The sequence below is a fragment of the Elgaria multicarinata genome, chromosome 2 (assembly GCF_023053635.1).
Source record: "Elgaria multicarinata webbii isolate HBS135686 ecotype San Diego chromosome 2, rElgMul1.1.pri, whole genome shotgun sequence".
NCBI classification, from domain to species: Eukaryota; Metazoa; Chordata; class Lepidosauria; order Squamata; family Anguidae; genus Elgaria; species Elgaria multicarinata.
The window spans coordinates 95,995,316-96,017,661 of NC_086172.1; positions in this window are offsets into that span (position 1 = coordinate 95,995,316).

Consider the following 22,346-nt stretch of genomic DNA (forward strand, 5'->3'; position numbering starts at 1 on the left):
TGAATGCCAGAGACAGGTAAGCCCTCCTCCCCACTTCCCTGCTGCCTCTGCTTCCGACACGGTGGAGGTGAAGGCAGCAGGTAATGGACCCGCCAATGGCTGGCTCCAAATAATAATAATAATAATAATAATAATAATAATAATAATAATAATAATTTTATTTCTTGCCCGCCTCTCCATTCTGATTGAGGTAGGGAACAACAACAAATGATAAAATACATAAAACTGAATTTAAAAAATGTGCCGAGGCGGCCCAAAGCTTCAGAGCCAATTGGCTTTGGCTTCAGTCCACCTTGGGCTTCACCAGAACCACCTCGGAACCGAGCCACAGCGGGCCGAATAGACCCGCCTCAGCTCGGATTTGGGGCCATGGTCCGAGGCAGAGCACAGCCCTAATTTTTTATACTGCCCATTAGCCGAGGCTCTCTGGGCCGTGCACAATTAAAACCATAAAATACAACAAGTACCAAATAAACTTTAAACATTAAAAGTTCAATAGGAAATATAAAACCAGATAAGTTAAAGTCCAGAGAAAGCCTGTGTGAAAAGCTATGTTTTCAGGAGGCATTTAAAGGATTTTACATTTTCTGCCTCCCGAAATGCACAAGGGAGGGTTTTCCAGAGGGCTGGTGCCACAACAGAGGAGGCCTGCCATCAAGGTTCTTCATGGCAACACTCCATTCATTTTGGAATGGCCGGAAGACCTCCTCTGAGGAGGGGTGTATATAAGGGAAGGCGGTCTGCTAGGTATGCTGGTCCCAAGATGTTTAGGGCTTTGTAGGAAAACAACATAAACTTGTTTGTTAAGCCTCATTGGATCCGGGTTGTTTCAGGACACCATTCCCTTCTGCTGCTTACATTGCTGCTACCACTGAATTTCACTGCCAAAATCAGTGGCATGATATTTCAGAGCCTACTCCATGGCAAAGATAGTGGCAAAGAGGTCTTCTTATTTTCCTGTCACCACTGCATTGGTACAGAGCCATCCAATGGAGATTTTCCCATTGTTTGTTCACTTCTGTTCAAACCTGGATGCCACAGTTAGGACGGAGTCCGTTAATCTCCCTGCAGCACTTGGTTGCCCATTTGTGGTGGATGCCTTTTCATCGGTGCAGCAAAAGAATATGGCCAGGATTCTTGGAGGACTGGTGCTGTGTGTGCTCAATGCTTGCCCTTCCTAGTTAATAAAATCTGCAAGTGGTGGTCTGGCCGAATCATGGTGGTAATCACAGGAAGATGATCCCAATGAAGCCGGAATGGGCTCACTTTTTTAAAAAGCCCTCTCTTGATATAAATGTAAAAATGAATGAATGAAAGACAAAAGGATTAGGGTTGGGGAAGAAAGAGAAGGAAGATGTTGTTTCCCTTCTGATTCTTCTTTCCTTGGTTTCCCTTGCTTTCCTGTCATGTCGATGTCTTGTTCTTGTATGTCCTTTGCTCTTCATCTTGATTTTTCTACTACTGCGCTTCTCTGTCTCTCCTTGGGCCCAGAATCTATTTAACAGTGAAAGATGGTTTTGTTGCACTAACATTATTATTTTTTTAGCATCTTATTGGCAACCATCCTTCTGGAAAATTGCATAACTTGTAACAAGAAGTGAATGTCAAAGATTTGAAATCTTCCATTTTGCTCTCACTTGTTCAATATGCCCTAAATTATTGTCACCACATATTAAGCATTTCTGCTTAAAACGAGGGGCAGAGTAGGAATCTATGCATGACAACGCCTGCTAGATTGAAGTTACATTATCTCCAGATAAACATGGCATATAATATGTGTCATTCAGCGTATGAATGATTTCTCCCATTCAGAATTTTCATCCACTTGATTGTCAGATAAACTATATGCATCTCCTGATTAAATAATTCCAAGCTCTATAAATTGCTAACCATGGGAATGATATGCCATTCAACTGTCTGGAGAAATGTGCTACAAAACAATATCAAAAGCAACTTTCTTCATCAAACACTGTTCCAATGACCTTTCTGTCCAACTTTCCTGGCATGTTTGTTTAGTTAACTGTTAAAAAAAAATACAACCCGCACATTTTAATGCTATGTTTTCAACCCTGCAAAGTCAAACTCATGGATGACAATCCATCAAAATCAGCAAGATAACAGAAAAGCACATTCTGATTCCAGAATTGTTGTCTGATCCTGCATGATGGAGTAAGAAACAATACAAGCATCTGATTCGCTGGAGCAAAATTGACCTTAGAAAAATGATAAGGGAGCAGAACCCAGGAGAAAGGATGTGAAATTTAAATAGGATAAGAGTATATATGCAAGAGGGAAACGACATTCTTGCATATATATATATATATATATATATATATATATATATATATATATATATCAAAATAAGATTTTGAATTGTGTGCTTAAGAAAAGCTCTTAGGACGCATATATTTAAGTCAATGACATGATCTCCCCCCCACCCCACAAAAATAGAGAAGAATTAGGTTTAGGCCACAATGTTTAAACTGAATGCAAACTATGAAACTTCATGCTCCAACTTGAACCTAAAACATTTTGCCATGCTCTCTTCTGCCTTAGTAGCAACTTCAGACCGTTGCTCTACTTTCTCAGCACCTGGATAAATGGATTGAAGAACTTCTCCTGAAAAACCTTACTGGTTAGTCTGGCTGGAGGCAGACTAACTCTAAACTCTAAATCCTAGGCACCCCAATAGCAATCTGAGTATAGGGCTCCATCACACCTACTTTTCCCCCCTGGTTTGTCTCCATGATTTCTAGCTCCGTTTCATTAGCGCATCAAGCCAATGGCCTTTTATGTGGGTTTCTGGTATCATGCTATACCGGTGAAACCTTCCTTTGACTTGTTTGCTCTCCCGCTCCACCCCGCCCCTTCTCCTTCTGCCTCCAGTTCATTGGTTGTAACATTGTGGTGGTCATGGGCTCCTTACTCCCTTGCTCTGGCTTTGCTGTTTAGTGATTTACCAATTTAACATTTCATTGGCTGGGCTCCATTTCAGCAGGCAATAAGGGTAGGGTTGGAGCAGTAAAAGTCCATTCAACCAACTTAGCCCAAGTCCATTGGTTCAACATGGTGCTGGAAGAGGAGAACCAGCCCACCCTTCCCTTTCGTCAGCAAGTTCTCCCTCCCCTTTCATCAGCAAGTTCCCCCTTCAAAGCACACACCCCCCAATAAAGGAAATAGTGAGAGGACAGCACTACATAGGGCCTGAAGGACACTTTAATTCTGTTTGATGAAAATAATCCACACTTTCCCCACTCTAGGAAAACACAAAAATGGAGGGGAAGAGGCAGGGTGACTGCAGGACAGGCACGACGTCATCTGAGTGCTGCACTGCAAAACCACAAACCAGGCATGACAAAAGTGTGATTAAACATCAGTGTGATGGAGCCCATTGCCTGGCTTGCAATGACTCACAGTTCCTAATTTTGCTCACAGCTCCATATTTTGGCATCATGTCTCATCTTAAAATGTAGCCCTTGAAGTAAACATGTTTTAAAAAAAAGTTAGAAGCAGCCTGAGATGAATTGTGTTTGCCCATCTGTGTCTCGGAGATGCATACCTTTGAGTTTCTATAATAACTGCTATTCAAGGAGGCAGCTAGTAGGCACTGTATTGTTCATTAGGCATTGTCTACCTGTTATTTCAGGTTATTTCAGACCCTCCCTGATGACCACATGCACCACACAAGGGTAGATGGTGCGCACACACATAGAAGTTTTTTCCTAAGGTGCAAACACTGGATGAGGCAGCCCCTGCTTGGGTGGAATTCTATTATTGAGCGTCTCAAGACAGGAAGCCAGTCTTAAAACTTAAACTGTGTGCACAAAACTTTTGTTCTCCTTTACTTGGGGGGGAAATAAATTGTTAATTTTTAATTGATTCATTAAAACAGTTCTTCCTTTCTAGTATTTCTCAGGAGCGGTCATGGAAGACAGAGGGCAGGAAATCAGATGAGATTCTGTTGTTACAATGCTCAGTAATATGATGTGTTGCCAGGTTTTTCAATTCACTACCTTCTTAAAACTATGCTACCTGAAAGGCTTTATCTACAAAAAATGACCTAATAATGGCATAGCAAATTAAGTATTCTATTTGTTTAACTTTGCCGACTATTGCAGTACCTATGGGCACTTTGCATAATTCAGCTAGCCAAAGAAAGAGGGAATAAATTTCCCTTGTTTCCTTCCAAGCCCACTGAAAACTAGCTATACAACTATTCTGAAAGGGGGTTATGAGAGCCAAGGAAGGATACTAATTGCCAAGAGAAATTCCATTGCCTGCCATTTATAGAAGGCTGGAACAATGGAAAACTTCTTTTTCTTTTCTTTTTTCTTTGTTTTTTGCAATACTTTCTAAAGCTAAGTCACAGTTTGGCTCAGACACATTTCTGGCAAGAGTAAGTTCCCGAGGCTGGAGCTGAGAATGACCTACCCCAGCGTTCCCACGAGCTCCTTCCTTGGGTCAGATACATGCAAATCTCAACAACTGAATAGGATACAACTGCAGAGAAAGAAAAATAACTGTGGAAAAGACAAGCTAAGAACTTGGTAGCAGTTAGGCTCTGCTGCCCTCCAGAAACATCTATCCTTAGTAAGGCTGGGAGAGAAATTCATTTGGTTCACATTTTAATGCAAACTTGTGAAATTCTGCCCTTTCAATATATGAACCGAAACTCAAACATTTCATATTTCTCCTCATTCTGCAACAGAGTTCTCCATTCAAAATGTGTAAATTAAGGAAAGCTACAAAAACACAAGAGGATATTATTGAAAAGAACATTTAAAAATGCGTTATATTTGGGAAATTGCTTACAAAAATACGTATGTTAGGCAAAAATGCATGTATTAGGAGAAATGCACACACAAAAACTATACAACTGAAATGCACACACAAAAACCAAACAACCATGAACGGAATTTAAAATTGGAAAAATCAAAAAGTGAGAGAAGTGGAAATTGACAGATTCACCCGTCCCTAATTTTTATATCAAATCATTGTCTTTTGCAGTTATGTTGGGCTGAAATCAGTGGAATAATATAGCCATCACACAGTGGCACTTGCATATTATTTAATTATTTTAACAATCTGCAAAAAAAAAATCACTATCTCCATGGCACTCTATATTAGGAATATCAAAATAAACAAGGCTTTAAAAAGAAATATTCTCTCTCCATATAATTTCTCACAAACAGTATGCAAAATATATTAATAATTTACAGAATCTGCAAAGGAAATTACTCCCTTCATCAGAAGAAATGCTGTATGCATTTATCCACAATACCAAAAGGTTGTTGAGGAAGAACCCATATAGGTATGGCTGAGAATTTTATTTCAGTTCAGTTTTGATCAGAATTTACCAAAATTCACAAAGTTGTCCATATTCAGAACAAAAAAAACCTAGAGATTTTTTTAAAAAATGAATGTGGAAGAAACCAAAACTGACGGAATCACCTGTCCAGGCCCAGGGCTTTGAGTGCACTGCTCTTACAAATCTGGCTTTGAATCCCTGTATAGTCAATCATGTCAATGCTTAATTAGGGTTGCTACCTCTTTTTTTCTGGAACGCTTCTCATCTTTTACAACTGTATGGCAAGCAAGTGCAACATGATCCTGCCTGTGCTGGAAATAGCTTCAGCTATTTGATTTGGCCGGTACAGATGCATGAAAAGTGTGTTTCAATTTCTTTTTGATCAGAATTTAATAACATTTGCAAAGATCTTCATATCTTGGGGGGGGGAGAACTTGCGGGTTTTTAAAAAAAAAATCTAAACTTTGAGAGAATGTGAAATGGACAGATTCACCTACCCATAAACACATGCCCTTTATTACCATCTGCCTCCCTACCCTACATAGGATGCAAGTATTCTAAATGACCAATTCTCACTGCCTTTTCTGTACCTAGCTGTATTTATCTAATATGTGGAAGGATAAGCAGCACAACACTCTGGGGTTTGGTTTGGTTTTAATGCAACCAAGGTATCCTAGTATCTGACAAGACATTGTGATGGAAAGACAATGCTCTCAGAAGTTTTTCCCAATCATGGTGAGGCCACATTAGTAGCTATGTCTAAGTACTTCATGGCTGCCACAACAACCCTGGGGCTGTCTGAAAATGTTTTGGGTCTAAGACTCATGGCATGTTATATGCTCAATTTGTTTAGCTCTGCTAGATGAGCAGGACACATTCCATATATCATTTTCAAACTGCTTTCATGGTATATTCTGCTTGGTGTAGATCTGGCCCATGGTGAGAATTAACATGATTCTGCAGGCATGCTGGGGACAGATTGGGATCTAGGTGGCTTTCTGATGGCTCCTAGAGTGCTTCTTAATGACATGATTGTTGCTGCCATTGGCCAATCTCCGAAATAAATAGATCACCTAAACAGGATTACCCTTTCTAGTTCACTACTTACTGGGTCACTGGAAACAACAAAAGCACTAGGGCATAACTAGCCTACTCTGCGGAAGTTGTGGCAGCAAAGAGAGATCACCTCACCACCATCATTACATCTTCATAAGAACATAAGAAGAGCCATGCTGGATCAGACTGGATCCAGTCCCACACTCTGTTCACACAGTGGCCAACCAGCTGTTGGCCAAGGACCAACAAAGCAGGACACAGTGCAACACAATGCTGTACAGTGGCACTATTCCAAGTGGTGAAGGGCCTTTTGTATCTGGACCCTGAAGATAGAAACACAGCAAGACCATTGATCCATCTAGCCCAGTATTATGAACACTGACTAGCAGCAGCTCTCCATGGTTTCTGAGGCTCCTCTAGCAGAATTTCCTTTTTGGAGGATAGAAAGGCAGAACAAAGGCTCTGTTGCTTTTCCTGCCCTTCCAGCAAGCATCCAGCAGGGCTTAGGACGGACAGAACTGTCAAGATCGGAGTGTTCCGTTGATAGGGCTCTTCGCTCTTGGGATTGCTCAATAACTAGCCTACCCAAGGTACACTAAGATACATCAAAGGGTAAATATAACTTCTGCTTTTTTACAACCCCCCAAATTTTCCACTAATTTGAAGAACAATTTTCAAGTTTCTAGAATATTACAGAATCTGAATTTTCCACCTACGCTTTCCCCTAGGAAACCGTAAGTATTTCCCCCTCAGCCTCCCATTTTGTGTGAAACTTGGCCTATGAATGTGTATAAATGGCCAAATAATGACAAGCCTTCCTGTGACATCCAAGCAATGTCACAGTTATGGCAATAAAGCCACATCAAAGTCTTGGAGTTTGGCAACATCTTTGGAGTCACATAACTGTCACAATAGATAATGGCCCATTTGCAGTCGTGGCACATCACTCACATTTCACATTCATCATGCACTGCAGTCATTTCCTAGGGAGATTGCAGGCACGCTGGAGTATCATTACTACTTCATAGTAAAATGACACTCACATCATCTTGTTAGGACTGTATTATTGTTATAGTAAACGGAGTGCCTGAGTAACAATCTGCATATTTGGTAGTGCTTTCTTGCAAAAAAATAGGTAGACATTTTATAAATGGACCTGATTTTTCTTTTTGTTAATGAAAATGAAGGTTTTTTTTTTTTTTTTTTTGCTGTTGGGGGAGTTTCAGAAGAAATACATGAGTAGGGGAAAATCTACTTTATTTAAAGAAGGCACACCAAACACTGCAATTATGCTATTTCTGTCTATTTCCAGAGTACTGCAGAGTACTCATCACACACACACACACACGCACACACACACACACACACACGTCCATTGATTTGAATGGTGATTGTGCAGAAACAGTGCCTTGCATGTCATAAACACAGAAGGCTAAGCAGAATCAAAACTACATAGGCAGAAGGTTCAGGAAACCAATGTATCACATTAGCAGAAGCCTAATCTGGTAATGACAATTACTGGTCAACAAATGAGAGGGGTAAGAAACTGCTAGTCCACATATTATTTAGGATTAGTTGTCCAATAATAAGATCAAGAATAAGATCCTCAAGATTCTACAGCAGAAAACATAGAGAAAGGCCCTGCCTGAAAAACAGTAAAGGAGCAGTGAGTAGTGGAGAGTGTGTGTATCCATTTGTGTGTATGAACAAGAAAGACAGTGAATAAAATGAGTGTATTTATTTATTTATTATTTCGTTTCTGTACTACCCAATAGCCGAAGTTCTCTGGGCAAGTCACAAAAATGAAAACCAGTGTGTAGGGTAAGTGTGTGTGAAACAGTGAGTGGTGTGTGTGTTTGTGGATGTGAAAGAAGGGAGGGAGATCCAAGCCCCACCCATTCCCAGTCTAGGCTCCACCTACTTCTGTATTTTGCCACACCCACCACCTACTCACAGCCCAAATGGTAGCCCACCCCTGATCTGCTGTTTCCAGATGCAGAATACAATTTTGTTGTCTTCTTTAAGACTGCAGTGCTATGCACAACAACATGCTAAGAGATTTCAGTGGGACACAGGCCTGCATATATGTTCTCAGGACTTCTGTTAGCATATCAACGTAATTGAGAACAGTAAAACTCTTATTGGTGGAAATGATAATGAATAGATGCCTTTTGGCTCTTTGACTGGGTTTATGGCTGCAACCTTAAGTACACTTACTCGTGAGCAAGCCCCATGTAACACAGTGGGCACAGTGGGCTCAGTAAACATGGATAGGACTGTACTGTAAAGCAGTTAAAAAGAACCTAAAGAAACCTCCTACCCATTTTGTGATTTTGTTCCTTTGCTTGCCAGATCTTTTTTCCCCATTAGACAATAAAGGATAATATAAGTCATCGTGAAATTAAAGGAAACTAAAGACCACTGCTTAAGGAAAGAAGGCAAATGGAAATATCCTTCAAGGATCCATTTTATTTTTCTATCCTACATCAAAGAAAATATTTTGTCATATCTGTTTTACAGTACTAAAAATCCCATCGACTTAAGACACTATTCAAGACTCACTGGAGGCTAATTTGGGCTTCAGCTACACCCAGGCAATCCCAGTGAAGTCAATTATTATAAATGTTAGAAAAATTGGACACAGTTCCCAGGATTATTTTATTTTCTTGATCTGCTTCACCGCTATTTTCACAAAACCCCTCTCTTCCCCCACCCATAGCTCTCCCCCCTCTCTCCCTCCTCATTCCCTTATGTAACTTTTTATCCATTCTCTTCTCTAAGAGTAGATTCTGTCGATCATGCCGGTGACTTTGCAGCCCAAGTATGATCTACATTAAATTGGGTTGCTACCAGTGCACCACAGTCTCCTGTGGCACCGTTTTCTATAAGCGTGCAAAAAATGGCCTTTGATTTCCCAAATGCAGAGATCCATGCAATATTTGTTTCTTTGTTTTATTATATGTATTTATATCCTACCTCATCAAAGTACTTTTGAGGCAACTTACAGATAAAAACATAAAAGTATACAAAATCAATAACAAGATAAAAACGTACAGCAACAGGACTAAAGCAACGCGGCAACAAATGCAACAATCCAATTTAGGGCAAAATCCTATCGGGATGGTCTGAAGCCTCCAAACTCGGAAGCAAAGGACTATCCAATGCAGGTCAGAGAAACGCGTAGGAGATTCTCTCCTCCATGCTCCATCTGCCCTGAAGTTTTCTCTAGATGCTGGATTTTTAGTGTCTAGCTGTGCCTTCAGGGTGGGGGAGGGGGAGGGAAAGAGGCCCGAGACTTGATAGGAAGCTTCATACACCAGCTTCCATGGTCTCCTCCCCGCCCTGGGGCATGCCCCCCCTTTGCCCTCTCCACATCCATTTCCAAGCATCCTAGAAGGAATTGGCATGGAGCGGACTGCACTGGTTACAAGGCAGAGGGGCAAAAATCCTATGGCTATCTAGACAGTGTCTAGTGGCCATAGGATTGCTCCCTAAATGTTTTAAATTTAAAAGCAGTGAATAAAACAATAGTACACTGAATTTAAAAGCCTGAGTGAATAAAACAGGTTTTATCTGTTGTTCTAATGTTGTTCCCCACCTCGATCCAAAGGGAGAGGCGAGTAAGAATTATTATTATTATTATTATTATTATCCCACATGTGCTTTTATGAATCACAGAAAAGTTGCCACCTGCCCGATCTCAACAGGCAGGTAAAGCAAGAGGAATGTTTCCAACCCCTGGTTTAGAAAAATAATAATTTGCCAGTGTTGAAGCAAGCATCATGATTTCTTGTTCATTTTTTTAAAGTGCAATTCAAGGCGTTGACTGCTCATGTTAAATCCCTTTATTTATTTCATTTATCATTTGTTACATTTACATCCCACCTTTCCTCCAAGGAGCTCAAGATGTTGTACTCCCTCTCTCCATTTTATTTTCACCTGAGAGTCAGTGAGTGGCCCAGTCAGCCAGTGAGCTTAATGGCAGAGTGGAACTAGAATCTGGATCTCCCCACTTCTAGTCCCACACTCCTGGTACTCTACCACATGGGCTATTTAGCTTAGATCCATGGTAGCTAAATAATGGCCCATTCCTGTATGAATCCCTTGATATCATCTGACAAAATGTTTCAACTTATTCATAAATTATTATTATTATTATTATTAATAATAATAATAATAATAATAATAATTTATTTCTTACCTGCCTCTCCCTCTGGATCGAGGCAGGGAGCAGCATAGAATACAAAAATATTATAAAATACATAAAACTGATTAAAACATATACATTACAAGGGTGCAGTGAAATGGCTGATGGCACCAAATTATTTAGGATGGTTAAAACAACATGGGCTTGCAACAAGCTCCAAAAGGATCTCTCCAAACTAGGAGAATGGGCATCAAAATGGCAAATGTGATTCAATGTAAGCAAGTATAAAGAGATGCATGTTGGGGCAAAAAATCCCAACTTCAAGTATAACTGATTGGATCTGAGCTAGCGGTGACTGACCTAGAAAGAGATCTTGGGGTTGAGGTGGACAGCTTATTGAAAATGTTAACCCAGTGTGTGGCTGCTGTGAAAAAGGCAAATTCTATATTGGATGATGATGATGATGATTTTATTACCCGCCTCTCCATCTGGATCGAGGTGGGGAACAACACCAAATTCAATATAAAACATAAAATTAGTTAAAAGAGCATATAAAACCAATACAATATTAAAATAACGTGCACAGCATCTTAAAATTCTTAGGTTTAACATTCATCTGGATAGAAAGGAACTGAAAATAAAAATGCCAATATCATACTGCCTGTATGTAAATCTATGCTGCAACCACACTTAGAACACTCTGTACAGTTCTGTTCAGTGCACATAAAAAAGGAAATTGTAGAGTGCAAAAAAAGAGGAACTAAAATAATCAAGGAGCTGGAGTAACTCCCCAATGATGAAAAGTTACAAAAGCTGGGATTATTTAGTTTAGAATAATGGCAAGTAAGAGGGGACATGATAGAGGTGTACAAAATTATGCATGTTGTGAAGAAAGTGGATAGGGAGACATTTTTCTCCCTCTCTCACAATACTAGAACCTGGGATCACCCCATGAAGCTGATTGATGGGAGATTCAGGACAGATAAAAAGAAGTACTTCTTCACACGGTGGATAGTTAAACTATGGAATTCACTACCTCAAGATGTAGTGATGGTCACCAATTTGGATGGCTTTAAAAGGGGTTAGATAAATTCTTGGAGAAGGCAAGCAATGGCTACTAGTCCTGATGGCTATATGCTACCTTTAGTAACAGAGGCAGTATGCCTATATACACCTATTGCTGGGGAACATGGGCTGGAGGATGTACTGTTTGTGGATTTCCCATAGGGAGCTGGTTGGCCACTGTGCAAACATAATGCTGGACTAGATGGACTTTTGGTCTAATCCAACATGGTTCTTCTTATGTTCTTAATGTGTGAAAAGCTTTTAGGGCCGCCTCACCCTTTTTGTTGTTGATGCACACCTAAAAAGTGCAAAGTGTATATGTGCAAATGCATCTATCATCAGGGAGTCAGAATCAACTGACTGAAGGCCAGACCTGAGTTTTTCCATGTAATGTATGAAGCTGCTCTTAGTGTCTGGGCAATCCTGTTCCTTCATCCTTTAGATGGAGATTGCTTTCTCCCACATCTTCTGTAGCCAGGATGGGAACCCATGAGCGGGGGGTGGGGGGGAGTCCTATATTCTCACAGAGGTGACATTGGTCAATCTGGGAATTACAAAGCCTATTACAAGGTTGCTCTACACTCCTCCACTACCTCTTTCACCACATCTAGTTTTGTGTAAGTACTTGTATTAAAACAAAAACAAAACCAGAACATTTAGTATCCAATTAATTGGGGCACCATTTTAGTTAATCATGAAGGCTTAATTGATTAATCTAATATTAATTGATCAACAGTACAACCAAATACATATCTACTCAGAAGTAAGCCCCACTAAGTTCAATGGGATTTACTCGTAGGTAGATGCATATAGAATTGGAGCCTAAAAGTTGCAGGCCTATTCATTATCCACTTTGAACCTAAGGAGGATAGTTAGGTGAGAGGATGGAAAGAGAGATGAATAAAGAATATATATAATTGAGTCTGGATTTGGGGTGCAGAACACTCAGAACTGATTGGATTCACAGCAAGCTGGCAAATCCACAGCACTTACAATTCAGAGCTTATGAATTTTAGTATAATGGTTCTTTACACATAACTGAGATAACAACTCTTTTAAATGTGTTTCATCTTTTATCAAACTTGGGTTCTTATATGAAATGTAAAACATTGATATTCCTATTACATCCCGCAAGGGAAAAGAAACACACCATTTGTCATAATCAGGAAAAATGTTTTATTCCTTTCGACATGCATTTATCTCCTTCACAAATAGAAGCCATAAAAAAGAGCATACAAGAGTTTTAATGTTACTGTGATACACCTTCATGCCTAGATAGGCTCCTGTAGGACTAGCAGAAGCCTGACCAAGGAACAAATAAGGAGGAATGGCTGTGCAGCATTACCAGTTCTTCCATCCATTTGTTTAATAAATGCAACCCAGTTTAGGCAAACCATAACAGTACCCACATCTGCAGGTTTCAATGTTTTTGTGAAATCAGCAAAAGGAAATGCAGCAATAGCTGAACACAATGGGCTGGATCAAGACTTAATCATACTTGGAGTAGACCCATTGAAATCATGGAGGTTATAAGAAGTCTCAGGCCATAGCTAGACCTAAGGTTTATCCCTGGATTGTCCAGGGGTCAGACCTGTACATCTAGGAGCCTTGCTATACCTACCTCAGAATCCGTGTGGGAGGTGCAGACAGCCCGCGCTAGAAGTAGCGTGGGCTGTCGCTCCTTTCCACACGTCAGATGCGACGGGGAAAGGAAAGCCCCGTCGCGTCCTCCATTTTTAAAAAAAACTTAAAGGGGGCATGTGTGCAGGAGCACACCAACAAAAAGGTAAGTCTTTTTTTAAAAAAATAAAGGGTTCCCCGCTCCCCTCTGCCCCCAATTTCCCCCCCACAATGTCTGATGCCCCCACTCGCCCGCTTGCTTGCCCCCTCGCTTGCCCATTCACTCGCTCACCCGTCTGCTTGCCGCCCCCGCTCGCCATGTCCGATGCCCCTTCCACCACCACCCCGGCCACGATCTCCCCACCCTGGCTCCGCTCTTTCCCCCATCTCTCCTGCTGGGTCCGCTCTTCCCCCCCAGGCCCCCATCTCTCACCCCCGCGATTCCCTTGCCCCCAGCCCGATGGACACAGCGGCTTCTCCTGGCTACTCACGAGTAAGCCGCGTAGCCGAGAAAAGCCATGGAACCAGCTAGACTTTCTGCAGCCCCGGGCTCAGGCCGGAGCTGTGGAAAAACCGGGCCACAAGTGGATCCAGTTATCCTGGGTCAAGGGAGGGTTTAGCCCAGCCTGACCCTGGGATCCCCTGTGCGTCTTCTGCATGCACAGGGGTGAGCCTGGGTTTCAGCCCAGGCTAACCCCTTGTCTAGCTGTGGCCTAGGTGGCACACAGGAGATCCAGTGCTCAGGCAGGGGCAAACCCTGGATGATCCCAGGATAAACCTTAGGTCTAGCTGTGGCCTCAGTGACTAACTTAAGCCCCACTGTTTTCAGTTGTTCTACTTTAGTCTGGATCCAACTCAATGTCCCAGCTACCATATGTATCCAGTGGGTGAAAATAGCTGGGATGTAGACCGGTGGCCCTCTAGATATTGTTAGACTCCAACAACCATCAGGCCCAGCCAGCTAGGACAATTATCAAGCATGATGGGAGTTATAGTCCAACATCTAGAGGGCCACAGTTTCCCACCGCTGATGTTGACCATTTTCCCAGGCATTTAGCAACATGTGTTTTATTGATTGATTGATTGATTGTTTGATTGAATTTCTATACTGCCCAATAGCCGAAGCTCTCTGATGAGTTTTAACCTATCCCGGATTTGTTTTTATGGTTTGGCTGATGGCTCAAAGTTGTTTTTAGATGTATATAGTCTCTGTGTATACTGTCTGCTGTGTGTTTTAAATTTTGCATTTTCTTTTTAATGTTTTAATTTTTGTAAACTGTCCAGACAGCTTCATCTATTTTGGGGAGTTCAGTTCCCTTAGCATACCACATAATTCAAGACAGAAGTGAAACAGTTAATCTATATGTCCAGGGTGTGTGCTCCTTCCCCAAGCCTCCGTTCCTAGGGAGGGCATATAAAAATGCCTGCAGTATTGATCCCCTGCCACCCCAGTTAGGAGAAAGAGCTCTGTTGCGAGATTCTACTTTCTAGGTTTTCTTTCTGTCAATTCTAAAACCATTAGTCATTTGGTTGGAGAAATGAAATTAAGCATTTGTTCCTTATTGTTACGATTTCCAAATTACCAAGTAACAAATGTTACAATCACCCTTACAACTCGGAAACTCTTTCGCCCACCAGCAACTGACAGCTTTCTAATGCAGTCACATTAAGGTGCTTTTTGAAGTGTGTGAGGCACTTTTTAACTAGCTCCTTGGGGCATTGTTAGATATCATTGCTTACTACCAGTGGGAGCCACTACGCTGTTAATAGCACTTCCCGTTTTACTTCTGATCAGTCATATACAGGGGCTTAAAAGGGATTGCTTGAAACTTGTGAAACAACCTCTGCCTTCCAGAATTTGCCAGCAATACTACCCATTACAACACCATGGTCAGAGCTGAGGATAACTCATTAATAAAGGGAAAGGTTGGCAAGGCAGTGTCAGTTTCTTGTTTAAGGTGGCTGTGATTCTTGTCTCATGCAGGAGCAGGGAACTTGTGGCCCTCCCAATGTTGTTGGATTCCAACACCCATCAGCCCCAGGCAGCATGGCCAACATTCATGGCCGATTAGGAGTCAGAAATCCTTGTCTATCTACTGTGAATGACTCAGGGATCTCCCAGGAGATCCCCATCTACCGTCTGCCGACCCCAGTTCTAAAGTGCATTGAACACTTTAGATTATAAATACTCTGTGTTATTTCTGTCAACGCTTCCAGCTTTCCCCAACCAGGTGAGCCATGCTGGCTGGGGATAATAAGAGCTGTAGTCCAAACTCCAAAACATCTGGAGGGCACCAGTTTTGGGCAGACCAGTCTATGTAGTACCTGGCATGATTTTGGCATGAAATAAAATAAATACTAAATATCAGCAGCTATAACATTTTTCACATATCAAAACTATAACTGGATTGTTTGAATGCTACTATCATTGATTATTCTCTGTCAAATCACCCTGTTGTTGTTGTTGTTGAATTAATATCCTACCTTTTTTTCTCTTGCAAGAAACCAAGGAGGTTTACATGGTTCTCCTTTTTTCTTTCTTCTCGCCATTTTATCCTCACATCAACCCTGTGAGGTAGGTTAGGCTGAGAGTCACCCAGTGAACTTCATGCTCAAGTGGGAACTAGGTTCCTCCTGAGTCCCAGTCCAACACTCTAACTGCTACAGCACACTGACTTAACTAACTAAGGGCCTTCCTAGACGAGGCCTTAGCGCGCCTTCTGTCCCGGCTTCCCTGCTGTGCGTCCAGATGACGCACAGGGGAATCCGGAGGCAGGCCGCGCTGAGGCCTCCTCCAACGCGCCATAAGCCAATGCGCTTATGGCGCGCCTTTTCCCCAGTTCTGGCTTCAGGCCGGAGCTGGGGAACGTCTAGGGACTTCCGCAGCTTTTCGCGGCTCCTCGCTTACTCGCGAGGAGCCGCGAAAAGCCGCGGACCTGGCACAGCGCTCATAGGAGCACTGTGCACATCGGCGGGGGGGCCGAAGGCTGGGAGGGTGGGTGGCAGGGTGGCACGGGGGAGGGCTGGTGCGATCACGCCGCGCGCCGCCCGGGCAATGCCTGGCATGGGGCGGCATTGCAATGCCGCCCCATGCCAGGCATTGCCCGGGCTCGGGCGGCGCACAGCACAATCGCACCCACCCTCCCCCCGTGCCACCCACCCTGCCACCCACCCTCCCAGCCTTCGCCCCCCCCCCATAAAAATAAATTTAAAAAAAACCTTACCTTGTCCACTATCTTCGGGCCGCACCCGGCCCCTTTAAAATAATAAAAAAATGGCGGACGACGCAGGGCTTCCATCCTCCCTGCGTCTCCGCCGTCTGTAAGCCTGGGGGAGGCGCGCTAACGGTAGCGCGCCTCAGCCCCGCCTCCCTGCCGGCGTAAGCCGGCAGGTCTATCAAGGCCCTAAGAGGGCCCAATTCCCGGTTAGTCAAGCTGCTTAGTTTTATAACTGCCACCATGTGGAAAATTATCGTAGGCCCTATTACATCATTTGATGATGTCAACCCTGCTGGCCTTTCCTCGGTTTTGGGATTTTATTCATTTATTTCTGGGATTGTTTTTGAAATGTACAAACTGCCTTTTATCTACAAGGGATCCCAGGATGGTGCACATAACATTATGAGGGGAGGAAATAGAGTAGCAAAATTACAGAATAAGAGGCATAAGAACTATTCAACCAGCAAACAAATCAATTAAAGAGAATTAAATTTAAAATGCCTGGGCAAAAAAGGAACAGTATGATTTGGCACCAAAAAGAAAGCAAGGTCAGTACCAATGGTATCTCCCTTGGGAAGGCATTCCAAAGCCAACACAAAGAAGGCCCTTTCTTTTGAAAGTGCATATTGTATTTCTTCCACTGATAGTTCTTGCCAAGGTTCTCCCCTGAAGATCTTAATGCCTGGGCAAAGTCATATGGGAGGATGTGTTCCTTTTGGTATCTGGGTTCCAAGCAATGCAGAGCTTTACGGGTGATCATCAGCACCTTGAATTTAGATTCAGTAGTGAATCAGGAGCCGTACTTCCTTAAGAATTGTTGTGACAGGACTCGATCTAGGTGAACCAGCCGGAATTCTAACTGCCAAACCCCATGTGAGTTGTAGCTTCTGAACTGCTTTCAATGGCAGCCCCATAAAGAATGCATTACAGTAACCTAACCTGGAGGTTACCAGAGCACGGATCACCAGGGCAAGGCTATCCCCACCTAAGAAAGGCTGCAGCTGGTGAACCACCCAAATCTCTGAACCACTGGCCACATGGGTCTGTAGTTACCATGTTAGATCAAGGAGCACCCCCAATTTTATATTATTAGAGACCTGTTGCCAAAGTTTTGGTTGGGTATTTCCAATCAACTCCTTGCCTCTTCTGCCACCTCTCCTTCAACCTTCTGCTACCCTGCCTGTGCTGTAGCCTGACTCTTTCCACTATTCTTGCTGGTAGCACTCAACCTCTGCTCCTGCCCTTAAGTCCTGGGGATTCCATTTGCTCCTATTGGCTTCAGTTTCCTGTTTTCAGTGCTCCACCTGTTTCCTGTTTTCTTAGCCCTCTGCCTCCTCTTACTATCTATCTTTCCCTTTGTTCACTGTCTATTCTACCTCCCTTCCTTCTGAGACCCCCACATGTACACACGAACCTTATTATGTCCTCTGGTTTCCTCCCTCTAAGCTACTTAGCTTTCCACCTCCCTGCATCCCTCACATTTTTGCTTCTGTTCCTGGTTCACTACAATGGCACACAGTTATCTACACCAAGCAGGATAAAACACTTTGAAAACAGTTTGAAAACTGTATAAGGAGTGTGTCCTTGGCCCCAACAGTTGTCAAAACTGTTGTAAACCGTTTTAAAGCAGTAGTGTAGATCCTGTCTCTATCTGAGGGAGTGGGGGATCTATATAGTGTTTTTTTTCCCAACAGCATGACTTGCTACTTTCCCTCATAGAACCTTCATTGTTTAATTTCCCTTAAAAACTGAGTACTTTCCTATTGGTAGTTAGAATGTTTGTGAAAATTGTATGACATCACAGCAGTCAGCCAATGGCATCATAGCAGCTCAGCCATTGGTTGAGGAGAGCTCACAGTCAGGAAGCAGCTAACTTTTGGCTTATTATACATATACACTGCACATTTTGCTTGTTGGAAATATGAAGTGCATTGAGCTCCCCTTCCTCATCATAACTCAGTGTTAGCTATAGCCAAATAATAGTCACAATATGAATGATAGAAATGCAGAATATTCGTTTGTTGGGTGTGTGTTTTTAATGATTGTAACAGCGTATAATAACAGTGTAATTGTTGAGGTCAAGACACTGAGGCAGACATTCAGGTTTAATTTAAGAATTATAATATGGCTTTTCCGGACCAAAACACTGAGATAAAGCAGTGAGATTTTGGAGAGTGATAATGAATTCAATGGGTATTAAACTGTTAAACTACTGCAATCAAAGGAACCAAAAAACTGTTTTGGCAGTATAATACATTCCTGAGGTTAATCAAGAATTGTATCTTCAAAGTGAAGATGTTCATTTCCAATACACAGTCAGAAATGAGATTTTAAACCTATCCAATAAAATAGGCCATGCCTTATATAATATATATGAACTGCTTTTCGAAATGATGGTGTTCTTGTAGAACAGGGGAGTTGTAACTTTTTCAGCCCAAGGGCCGAATTCCATTTTTTGGAGGCCACTTTCCAGTGGTGGGTGGGACTAAAGTCAAAAGGGGCAGGGCTAAAATACTAAAAAAAATTCCAACATATTGTAGCTTAAAGCTAGGGGGTGGGTGAACTCACCAGCATCCACCCCACTGGATGCTCACCCTCTCACCACCAGCAGCCATCACCACCACCTGTCGACCACACAAAATGGAGGCTCTGGAAAACACGCACTTCCCTCCTGCATTAATGGCGACCATAAAGGCCCCATTGACGCAGCGGGGGAAAGTGCGCAATTTCAGCAGCATGGGCGGATGGCCAGGGAGGTGGAGGTGGGAGAGCCCATCAGACTCCTGGACTCAGTCAGGTGCTCACGACATCCCTACTTAAAGCTCTAACTGCCAGCAACTAAGCCTTAGGAGAGACATTTTGACTGTTTAGAATGGGGAAAAGCTTGCACAAATGGAAGGAAGCCACCAACCTGTTGTGGAATTGGATAGTGCAGAGTGCGTAGCACACACGATAGCTGGCTCACTAAGCTGCTGGTTTGTGAGGCTTACTGAGGAAAAAATCAATACTCACAGACGTTCAGTAAGAATAGTTTTACTGAACAAACTTTCATTTCACATATGGTCATCAATATATACTTGATATATACAGCACACTTCACCAACAGCATACAACGATAATAACAGTGACAACAAGATGCCTTTAAACAGGGACATCTTAAATACTTTTTCCTTTTGGTTCAATTAACCAATTGTCTCTGCCTCAGGTCTTGCACGTAGGCCATTTCTGCCAGGCTCCGGTTTGAACACCTGCTACTGTCCAGAAACAAATCTGCTAAGCACTTTAACTCTTTAAAGTCATTTCTATACTCTGTGGAGAAAAATTCACCCCAACACAACCAATACAAGGTCAGGGAAAGGGGTGGGGCCAGAGGAAGGAGGTGAGGCCTTTTTCCAGGCCATTGTTCATTTGAATATGCAAAAATGAACTAGACAGATGCTTGTGTATTTATTGTTACAAGTTCTGTACTGCGAGAATCTCCCATCAGCAGCTATTCTTTGATGCATCTTCACAAAAGAAGGTTTCCCTATGCGTCATGATTCCTTAGCTTTTGGAGGGGGGTGAGGTGGAAGTCTTTGGTGAAGGACATTGTGAAAGGCCTGAACCACATTCAGGTGAATGAAAATTTAAGCTATTTATTCATTTCCGAGCCTAATTCAAGGTGCTGGTTCTTACTTTTAAAGCCCTAAATGGCTTGGGTCCCCAATTCCTCAAGGAGCACCTTCTTCCATACTATCCTGCCTGTTCATTAAGATATTCAAATGAGGCCTTTCTATAAGTACCATCAGTTCGTGAAGTATATTGAGCGTATGAAGAAGAGGGCTTTTTCAGTGGTGGCACCTCAAACTTGGAACACTCTCCATAAGGAAGCTAAACTGGTGCCAACATTGCAATCTTTTCAGCACCAGGTCAAGACGTTTTTATTCGCCCAGGCATTTTAAATTACTTTTATTGCTTCTGTTCTGTTTAATAATGTTATGGTTTTGTAGCCTTTCCATTGTATTGTTATATGTGTTCTGTGTTGTTGCATTATTATTTTTTATTAAATGGTATTTTTATTATTGTATGCTTCCCTGGAACCTGTCAGAATGAAGCGCATATGTAAATATTTAAAATAATTTTCAAAAAACATATGAATTGATCCTCATGGATTTGTTTACTAATGCTTTTTCCTCAAATTCTATTGGATGTGTACTCAAAACCCATGCTGCTGCTTCAATAACATGTTAAGTAGTGCATATAACCATTAGAGCAGGGATGGAGCTGTTGAGTTCCCCAGATGGCCACGCACCCTTTTCATGGCCACACCTCTTCCCCCCTGACTGACAATCATATCTCACCTTTGGCATGTTTCCCCCCCATACACCCATTCTAAAAGCTTGAAATGCCTCACCTAAGGGTTATTTACCAGCAGTAACAACTTTAAGCTAAAGTACGGTAATATTCTGGGCATTTTGTCGCTGCCCCTTTTAACTTTGGCCTTACTCATCCCTCAAATGCACATACACCCCTGGAGAGCTTGTTCAAAATTGAACTCAGCCCTTGTCTCTCCACATTAGGGGCTCAATCCCACTGCCCTTTAACTTAGTGCTGTGCCAAAAATTTCAATTATTCCATTTTTGGCATTTCGTGGGAGGAAAATGGAAACTCTGGTGAAAGAGGCTGGGAGAGGTGAGAATTTCAGAGAATTTTCTCCTTGGGAAGGGGGACAGTGTTTCTACATACCTTTTCAAGCGTAGGAAGTTTTATTTCATTTTATTTAATTAAATCTGGCACTCGCAGGGGCCCAGGAGTTCTTCCTGAATGCCTATTGTAGAGGGTGAAATCACATGGTCTTCCTCCACTCAGGAGGAACTGTCAGGCTCCTGCAAGTGCTGTGTGCATGTGCGTGTTTTAAAAAAATAGAAAGAAGAACCCAAAATAACCAGCTACACTTTTCAAAATTTCCCCCCTCCATGTGAAAGAGGTAGAAAAAAGAAAGCCTGTTTTGCAAGGAGAGAAAAAGTTCCCAAAAATAAGAGACAGGATTTGGCACAGTACTACTTTAACTCTCATTAAGTTCAATGGGACAGCCGAATTTAGCTCACTTGTGTTATCAGGACTTAGAAGTATACAAACTTTGGCTGGAGCATGCCCTATATTAACAGTTGAGGTTTTACTAACTAGGCCAGCACACAGATATTACACTCATTGGTGTGTAGTTTCCATAATAAACATCTGAGAACCTTTTAAAAATATTAATATTGTAATTGGTAGCTTCCAGTATTCTGTCCTTTGAAATTCTTCATGATTCCTCATAATCTATTTTGTGACTTCATATTTCATTATCTTACTACACAACTGTTTCGCTGAAGATAGAGGCAACATAAACATAAGCAGCCAATCTGATGACCTTCAGTTTCAATCTCTTGAACTAATAGTTGGTGGCAACAAAACTCACCAAAATCCATAACGTGCTAATAGAAAAAAATATGATGGAGGTGGTAGTGGCTATGGAAGTTTCTCCTCAAAATTACAGAAACAAGAACCAAAGGGAACAAGGGTGGGGTAAGAAGTCATGTTGTAACTGAGATTGAACTGAGAGCAGAAACAAGAGACCTTGGGTTGGATCCAGGTTAAGTTAGGCCTTAGCTAGACCAGGCTATATCCCGGGGTGATACTCGCGATTGTCCCTGTGTGTCCAGATGACGCACAGGGGATCCCGGGATCAGGGAGGGATCATCCCTCCCTTGCCCTGGAATACAGCCCTACCCTTTGGCCCCGCTTTTTCCGTGGCCTTGGGCTCAGCCCGAGACTGCAGAGCATGTGGCCCGTTTCCACAGGTTTACCCGGCTCCACATGATAACTCACACAGAGCCGGGAGCTGCGCCCATTGGGGGTAGATTTTGGGGAGCGGGGAAAATCATTTTTTTAAAAAAAACACTTACTGTGA